The 8,905-nt window shown below is 42.2% G+C and overlaps 1 long non-coding RNA gene across 1 annotated transcript; it reads left to right on the top strand.

Annotated features, from left to right (window-relative positions):
* The first annotated feature begins 788 nt into the window (after window positions 1-788).
* Window positions 789-8,149, top strand: LOC134299340 (uncharacterized). The gene is made up of 3 exons (XR_010006524.1): window positions 789-856; window positions 5,242-5,386; window positions 6,343-8,149. It is a non-coding gene; the product is annotated as an uncharacterized LOC134299340 (long non-coding RNA).
* Window positions 8,150-8,905: the final 756 nt, after the last annotated feature.

Raw genomic sequence — 8,905 nt, 5'->3', positions numbered from 1 at the left:
TGTTCTCAAGTCGTTTCTGACATGATTTAAAAAACCAAGCATGATTAAGAAAGGCAAATACCAAAATATTAGAATCTTTTTAATAACCGTTTATTTCAACATTTTTTTTTAAAAAAAAAATTATATCAACTTCAGTTTAATGATCTCCTTCTGAGATCTAGCTTCTACCTGAAAAAAAAAGTTCACTTAGTTCCTTTTTTATACAGGAGTCATATAAGTGCATATACACAAGTACACACACATCTATAGCTATCTTCACAAACTAGATCCCATGAACATTAACTATTCATGGCTGGCATGTACAATCTTTACTCCATGCAGTAAAGTGGGGAATCTGTGGCTATAATCAAATTGCTTTTGAGGGAAACATTTCTAATTCTTCCTTCATTAGTGCTTCCTCCATCAAATAACTTCTCCACACCCAAATTAGCTTCTTGGGTTGCCTAGGATTCCCTGAAACAAATGGAAATCATTGACTATAGCACTCTGTTTCAATTGATCTACATACATCGTATCTGTAACAACTATAGGCCAGTTGAGCAATGCCTACCTGTTACAGCCAAGGACACTTTCATACTACAGTATAAAGATATAGCACTAAAATTCCATTTTAACTACCACGGCTGCTGCATCCTATGTAATCCTGAGGTTATGGTTTGGTAAAACACTAGAACTCTCTGTGTAGGACTGCATATTTTTCTCCATAAAGAACAAATCCCAGAATTCTCTGGGATGTTATCCTAGCAATATTATTGTTGTTTAATGTGGAAATCCCATTTTTATGTGTAGCCAGAGCCATGAAAAGGCAGAGGAACGAGAGACCAAATTGCCAATATCTGCTGGATAATGGAGGAAGGTAGGGAGTTTCAGAAAAACATCTATTTCTGTTTTATTGACTATTCTAAAGCCTTTGATTGTGTGGATCATAATAAATTGTGGCAAGTTCTTGGTGCTATGTCTCCTGAGGAATCTGTATAACGACCCAATAGCAACAGTAAGAACAGACCACAGACTTTACTTACTTAGGCGATCCCTCGTAGTTCGAGGATGATTGTCTTCCATCTTGGGGGGGTGTCCGCAGATGGCTGAAGAGACCTATTCTTGATCTGCATGTTCTCCTGCAGTGAGGACATCACTTTCCAGGTGGAAGGCAGTCCCGGTCAGGGTTGGCTTGATGCTCCTTCCTCTTGGCACGTTTCTCCCTTAAGCCCTCCATTCGTGCTTCTTCGAACTCCGCAGCACTGCTGGTCACAGCTGACCTCCAATTAGAGCACTCAAGGGCCAGGGATTCCCAGTTCTCAGTGTCTATGCCACAATTTTTAAGGTTGGATTAAGCCCATCTTTTTTCCTGCCCACCAACATTACATTTCCCATTCTTGAATTCAGAGTAGAGCAACTGCTTTGGGAGATGGTGATTGGTCATTCGGACAACGTGGCCAGTCCAGCGGAGTTGATGGCATAGGAGCATCGCTTCAGTGCTGGTGGTGTTTGCTTCTTCCAGCACGCTGACATTTGTCCGCCTGTCTTCCCAAGAGATTTGCAGGATTTTTCTGAGGCAACACTGATGGAAACACTCCAGGAGTTTGGTGTGATGTCTGTAGACCATCCACGTTTCGCAGGCGTATGTAGTCTGTGCGTACTCAGAGGAAGACCTACAAGCCACTCTAAACACCTTCGCAGAAGCATACGAGAAGCTCGGCCTCTCAATGAACATTGAGAAAACCAAAGTGCTCTTCCAACAGGCACCAGCTAATCCCTCTACAATGCCAGGAATACAGCTTAATGGTGTAACATTAGAAAACGTTGACTATTTCCGCTACCTTGGCAGCCACCTCTCCACAACATCTACACTGGCAGTCAACATCTACACTGAAATACAACACCACCTGAGCTCTGCGAGTGCAACATTTTTCAGAATGAAGCAGAGAGTGTTTGATGATCGGGACATCCATAGAGATACCAAGGTGCTTGTTTATAAAGCCATTGTCCTTCCAACCCTGCTCTAGACCACAGAACAACAGACTGGTTCAAGATTGGGAAAGGAGTACGGCAGGGCTGTATACTCTCACCCTACCTATTCAACTTGTATGCAGAACACATCATACGACATGTGGGGCTTCATGAATCCAAGGCTGGAGTTAAAATTGCTGGAAGAAACATTAACAAACTTAGATATGCAGATATACCACTTTGATAGCTGAAGCAAGGAGGAGCCGAGGAGCCTTATAACCAAGGTGAAAGAAGAAAGTGCAAAAGCTGGGTTGCAGTTAAACATCAAGAAAACCGAGATTATGGCAACCAGACTGACTGATAACTGCCAAATAGAGAGAGACAACGTGGAGGCAGTGACAGACTTTGTATTTCTAGGCAAGAAAATTACTGCAGATGCAGACTTCAGCCAGGAAATTAGAAGATGTTTACTTCTTGGGAGGAGAGCAATGACCAACCTCGATAAAATAGTGAAGAGTAGAGAGATCACACTGGCAACGAAGGTCCGCATGGTTAAAGCAATGGTATTCCCCATAGTAATCTATCGATGTGAGAGCTGGACCATAAGGAAGGCTGAGCAAAGAAAGATAGACACATTTGAACTGTGGTGTTGGAGGAAAATTCTGAGAGTGCCTTGGATGGCAAGAAGATCAAACCAGTCCATCCTCCAGGAAATAATGCTTGACTGCTCACTGGAGGGAAGGATATTAGAGGCAAAGCTGAAGTATTTTGGCCACATCATGAGAAGACAGGAAAGCTTGGATAAAATCACGATGCTGGGGAAAATGGAAGGAAAAAGGAAGATAGGCTGACCAAGGGCGAGATGGATGGACGGTATCCTTGAAGTGACTGGCTTGACCTTGAAGGAACAGGGGGCAGTGACGGCCGACAGGAAGCTCTGGCGTGGACTGGTCCATGAGGTCACTAAGAGTCAAGAAACAACTATGTGATTGAGCAGCAGCAGCCACAGAGTTGTTAATGTTGTAGGTCAGAGAAAAGCGATTGATGTTTTCAATCTCAGGGAAAGAGATAGATGAATCTGTTCTGAACTTTAAAGGGGTTATAAGGCACCAAACCTATTTGTAGGCTAGGGCCCAGCACTTAGGACAAGCCCCTTAAGTTTTAGCATAAAACATGGATTTATCTCCTCCAACACCCCCCCCCCCCCAATATGGACACCACCAGTTGGTGAATTTTTCTGAGGAAGGCAGCAGCTATACAACTGCTTGCTTAATAAAATACAGTCAAAGTCAATTGCGTGGCAAGATGTGCTTGGTAGTTTTTGCTGGTGGCTATTGCCTTTACAAATGTTAAGAGAGGCCTTGCCTGTGGTGAAATACTGCCATGCTCACTCTTCAGTGAAGCAAAAGCATTTTGTTGTTCCTCTGATGATTTCAAGTGTCATGGTTCTCCTTCTGCCTTTACTAACCTCACAAAAGCCCTGTGAGTGAGATCATGCTGTGAGATGGATGGACGGTATCCTTGAAGTGACTGGCTTGACCTTGAAGGAGCTTGGGGGTGCAACGGCCAACAGGAAGCTCTGGTGTGGGCTGGTCCATGACGTCACAAAGAGTCGGAAGCAACTGAACAAATAAAGAGCAACAGAGCCACTTATTAGTACAAATGTTTTATTTCTAGTTTTGCATTGATAATAATTTTCTCAGACATGTTTGCAAGTACAAAGGTTTGAGATATCAAGTCTGACTTCAAGGAATGGAATGGTGTGGCTCTCCAAATGTTTCTGGACTGCAGTGGCCTCCTGGTTTGCTCTTCTGGTTAGGAGGCTGCTGGGACATGTAGTCCAACAGCATCTGGAAAACTAGATGGTTCCTTCACTGTCTTATTTGAGCCATCCTACCAAGAAGTGGCAAGATTGTCAACAGGATACTTATGACTTTCACAGCGTCATAACTGATTATTTTCTTTTAAAAATGGTAGCTTTTCCCCAGCATGAGATAGGAAAAGTTATAACACCTCTACCAGGAGGAGAAAGAAAGTTGATAACCCTCAAGGGGTGAAGGCTTCAATTTCTTGAAGAATCTATGCATTTCAAATGAAATGGGTGATCATATCCAACTAAGGAGCCCCCAGTGGTGCAGCAGGTTAAACATTGAGCTGCTGAACATGCTGACCGAAAGGTCAGTGGTTCAAACCCGGGGAGCAGGGTGAACTCCCGCTGTTAGCCCCAGCTTCTGCCAACCTAGCAGTTTGAAAACATGCAAATGTGAGTAGATCAATAGGTACCGCTCCAGCGGGAAGGTAATGGCGCTCCATGCAGTCTTGCTGGCCACATTACCTTGGAGGTGTCTACGACAACACTGGCTCTTCGGCTTAGAAATGGAGATGAGCACCAACCCTCAGTCGGACACGACTAGACTTAATGTCAGGGGAAAACCTTTACCTATCCAACTAAGGCATAGATCAACTAACGCTGATCTATGGGTCAGCGTTGTCCCATATAATACAGTTCAATGCAGTATATGGGTTTATACTGACTACATAATGGAATTTTATTATATAGCAGTGTAGATCTAGCCTAAGATCCTAAATGTTTAATCTAAAGTACTGTGACATTCTTTACTATTTTCCACTTTCTCATATCACTGAGTACAAACACTTCCAGATAAAATTTATATAGGGTTTGGCAAAGATACTGTTTATTCAATGCAGTCAGATATCTTTGGCTTTAGTCTTGGTTGCCACAAAAGATAAGATTTAAATAATATGCTTTGGTAATAGATTTGAACAGTTTAGTGTTTTTTTAAATAGACTTTCAAAAATACACAGTTTTTGAAAAATATACAATATTTTTCTTTTTTCCCTTTTCAACCCTAGTTTTTTTTTGACCCAAAGGAGTTGTTTGAAAGTATTGGCACTGATCTTGTAATACTTTGTTAGCAAAGGTTTTGAATAAGCACTGTTGAAATAACCCATGTCTATTTTAAGCAATGCTGAATTGGCTTTGTTTGCACAGCATTTGCCACATTAACTACATTTTAGAGACAGTAAATATTTGCATGAAAAGAGGAAGAATCTATACCTAGGCATGTTTCTAAAATGCAATTAGGAAACTGCCATTTGAAAAAGTTATCTCCAAAAAGGAACCCTGTAGGCGTGTCTATAATTTCCTGTATGTGTGATGAAAGGAGCGCTCAAGACATTTTTCTCAGTTTGTGCATTTGTCTTCTGCTTAACAGTTGATTCTCTGAAAATACATTTGCCTCAAGACATTTGCATTTCTTTTTCTGACAGGTTGATTCTTTTGAACCACCAATAGGGCAGCAAAAATTTTAGAGTCTGAAACAGAGGACACAGGTTTGGATACAGACTTGTTCTTGTCAGTGGAAACATCGCTTGAATAAGGTTTTGATAAGTAGCATTCCAACTTATGAAAAAGGTGAGGACATTTGATGATCTGTGTCTCTTGAATGAAATCATATGTTTCTCTCCCCCTTGCTATGAAGTTCTTCCTGTAAAAAGGGACATGTGGCATGGTGCAAACTGCAGATTGGCCTTGGTTTTCTGGCAATAAGTTGAATCATTATTCCCTTTGGCTCTGTAGCCCTATGGCAATAGTCTATATCGAATCTGGCACTATGAAAACCTAATGTGAAAGAGATTGTATGGACAAGGTATCAAAAAGCATTCCTCTTTTCAGGAATTATTACAACTGATAAGGCAAAAGAGGGATATGCCAGCTCTGCTCCATTCATTATCATTTCCCTTCAGAAAGGGACTTTTTGAAGGGGACTGCCTCTCATGAGCTTTCCATGCAATTTGAATAGAGGTGGCTGCCGTAGGGGCAGTAGATCCAGATCTACTATTGATCTTATCACTATTTGTCTTGAAAGGACTTTGAGTTTCCCAGGGACTTTCCTGTTGTCAGGTTCTATTTCTTTAGAGATTTAAAACCATTGAGTTCCTATAAGGGTCCTTTGTTCCATCTGTGTTGCTATGGGGTTCTCTCGAAAGACAACGGCAAGACACACACGGGCTGAAGGTACCATACATCTTTATTGTTCAGAATACAAGAGCCTCGCACTAAGGCCATTTAAATAGGGCCTTTGCTACAATGTCATAAATAACCCAAAATCTCTGGTGCTTGGCGCCTGCCCTTTCCAACATACCAAGGTCCCCCTTCTCACATCTTGGGGTAGATGATTTTTATAGCCGGCACATATGTCCTTGCAGCATCCTGTCCTCCCTTTTGGCCATGGACCATGTGCTCTAGGTCAGTATCAGGGAGCTCATAGTTGCATGGCATGAGTGATTATGACAATTTCTGATCAACTCAGAGCAGCTACAGGAAGGGCAACAGCAAAGCTGACATTGGATTTACCACTTGTGTTGCAGGCAGCAAATCTACCCTGACCAGGAAGATGGGAAAATTAAAGTTCCTGGTTGCATGAAGAATTTTTCATATAAAGGAGGCTTCAAAAAGTCAAGTTTCATGTGAAAAGGGCTACATAGGTAATGAACGAGACTGTTGGGCCAGGGCACCCCTCTCCTTAGGCAGTCATCTCACCTGTTTAATAAAATGCCTGAACAGAGCTCCCCTTGTTATATTGTTAGTAGAATCATGGGAAGTTGTCTTATACTGACGATTTCATCATATGGGACTAGATTTGGTGGCAAACACCAAATCTAGCCCCAGTCACCCATGGAGCCGGCTGGCTCCCATCAAACAATGTCGTACCGGCTCCGTAGGTGCAGCAGGCAGAACCAGTGTGCCGCCGCCACCCTGGCAACATGGGAGATTTCCTTTGTTGCTCAATCTATGGAGGGAAGCTGGGGGGTCCATACTTGCCCCCATTTGATTGCCCTCCTGATGAGGCGGGGCGCTGAATTCCCCCACGCCTCGTGGCAAAGTGGACCTCCACCTCCTTCTGCACCAGCCATATGAAGAGATGGCTCATCTGAACTCACGCCTCTCAGTATTGTCTACATGACTTGGCAGTGGCTCTCCAGACTCTGACAGAAGTATTTTTCAGTCCTGTGTTGAGATGTCAAACATATCCTCCACCAAAAAAAAACATAGAATCATAAATAATAGAGTTGGAAGAGACCACATGGGCTATCTAGTCCAACCCCCTGCCATGCAGGAAAAGCACAAAGTAACCCTGATAGATGGCCATCTAGGCTCTGTTTAAAAGCTTCCAAGGAAGGAGTTTCCACCAGACTACGAGGCAAAGAAGTTCACTGTTGAACAGCTCTTACAGTCAGGAAGTTTTTCCTAATGTTAAGGTGGAATCTCCTTTCATATACTTTCAACCCATTGCTCCAAGTCCTAGTTTCCAGGGCAGCAGAAAACAAGCCTGCTCCTCTTCCTTAGGACATGCTTTCAAATATTTATACATGATCCCCATAGAGTTAATGGTAACACAGGAAGTCTCCTGTGCTGCCACGCTGGCAGTGTGCCAGTTCTACCCTCCTTTAGCCATGGAGCAGGTGTAATGTCATCTGATGGGAGCCAGCTGGCTCCATGGGTGACTGGGGCTAGATCGGCGTATGCTACCAATTTTAGCCCCCCATGATAAGGTTGTAAAACTCCAAGATCATTTTCATATGTAATGTTGTCGAGCTATCATGGCAACATGATTCTGTATCTTTGCATTTCATTTTTTCTGCCTAAGTGTAGTATCTTACATTTGTCCTTGCTGAAATTAATTTTGTTAGTTATGGACCAGCTCTCTAATCTGTTAAGGTCGTTTTGAATTCTGATCCTGTCCTCTGGAGTATTAGTTATCACTCCTAATTTGGTGTCATCTGCAAATTTGATAGGAACACCCTCTAAACCTTCATTTAAGGCATTAATAAAGATATTGAACAGCACTGAGCCCAGAACAAACCCTGTGACACTTCACTAGTAACTTCTTTCCAGGATGAAGAAGAACCATTGGTGATCACCCAATAGTTTCAATGGCTTAACCAATTACAAATCCACCTAAAGGTAGTATTGACTAGTCCACATTCTACTAGTTTGTTTCCAAGAAGATCATGGGGGACCTTGCCACATTCCTTCTGCTAATAACATTTGTAAAATAGAGCATTAAATAAACAATTTCAGGATTCATAGTCATGCATTTACCTCAAATGAATATAAACAGAAGGCCTTATTTTGTCTTTTATATGAGATGTTGATAACAGATAAATAAATCTCTCCTTGGCATCCCTGCATTGCATCTTCTGATTTCAAAACATATAGCCAGCAAGTTCTTTTTCTGTGATCTGAACCTTGACAAATGGGTAATAGCTTGTAAAAGCACTTCACATCTACAAGCAAATTCCTTGTCCCTTTCAGCAGTTCCTGTTATAGTGTTGAAATAGCCAACCTGAAAGGTTTTGTTTGCTTTTGCTGGCTCCAGCACTGAAGGAATAATACCCAGTCATCCTACAGAAAGATCTAAGGCAGCATATTTGGTATGGCAGCCTCCATGACAACCAATGGCACAATGGATGAACAAAATAGAAGAGAGAAGCATACAGTGCTGGGGAAATAATGAACGAAGGGACAAGCCTTTGTGCTAATCTCGTCTTTTTAATCTATTTATGAAGCAAAACCACAGCCCTGAAATCCCTTCTATGGGCTCCCGTCAAAGTCAATTAGACAAGGGAACAGAACAAAACTAATCAATCAGTCCTTCAGGAACTACAGCAATCCCTCGCATGCAGGGAGTGTATCTTTTTCAGCGGCAGGGAGTGTTAACAAGCGTCATGCTCCCAGAAATAAAAAATTGTGCTGAAAAGTGCCAGCACTAAGTGACCGATGCTTCACAGAGACAAATCAACCATTGCTGGTGTATTTTTAAAAGTGATGGATGGAGGACAATTTAAAGTGTTAAAAATGACATGTGGGATGAGACTTAGCAACAGCATACCTCGCAGGTATTACTCAGTTCATTCGACTTTTTCTTCC

This window comes from Anolis carolinensis, chromosome 1, assembly GCF_035594765.1.
Source record: "Anolis carolinensis isolate JA03-04 chromosome 1, rAnoCar3.1.pri, whole genome shotgun sequence".
Classification (NCBI taxonomy): Eukaryota; Metazoa; Chordata; class Lepidosauria; order Squamata; family Dactyloidae; genus Anolis; species Anolis carolinensis.
The sequence above is the reverse complement of the archived record's forward strand: the minus strand, read 5'-3'. Positions and strand labels throughout refer to the sequence as shown.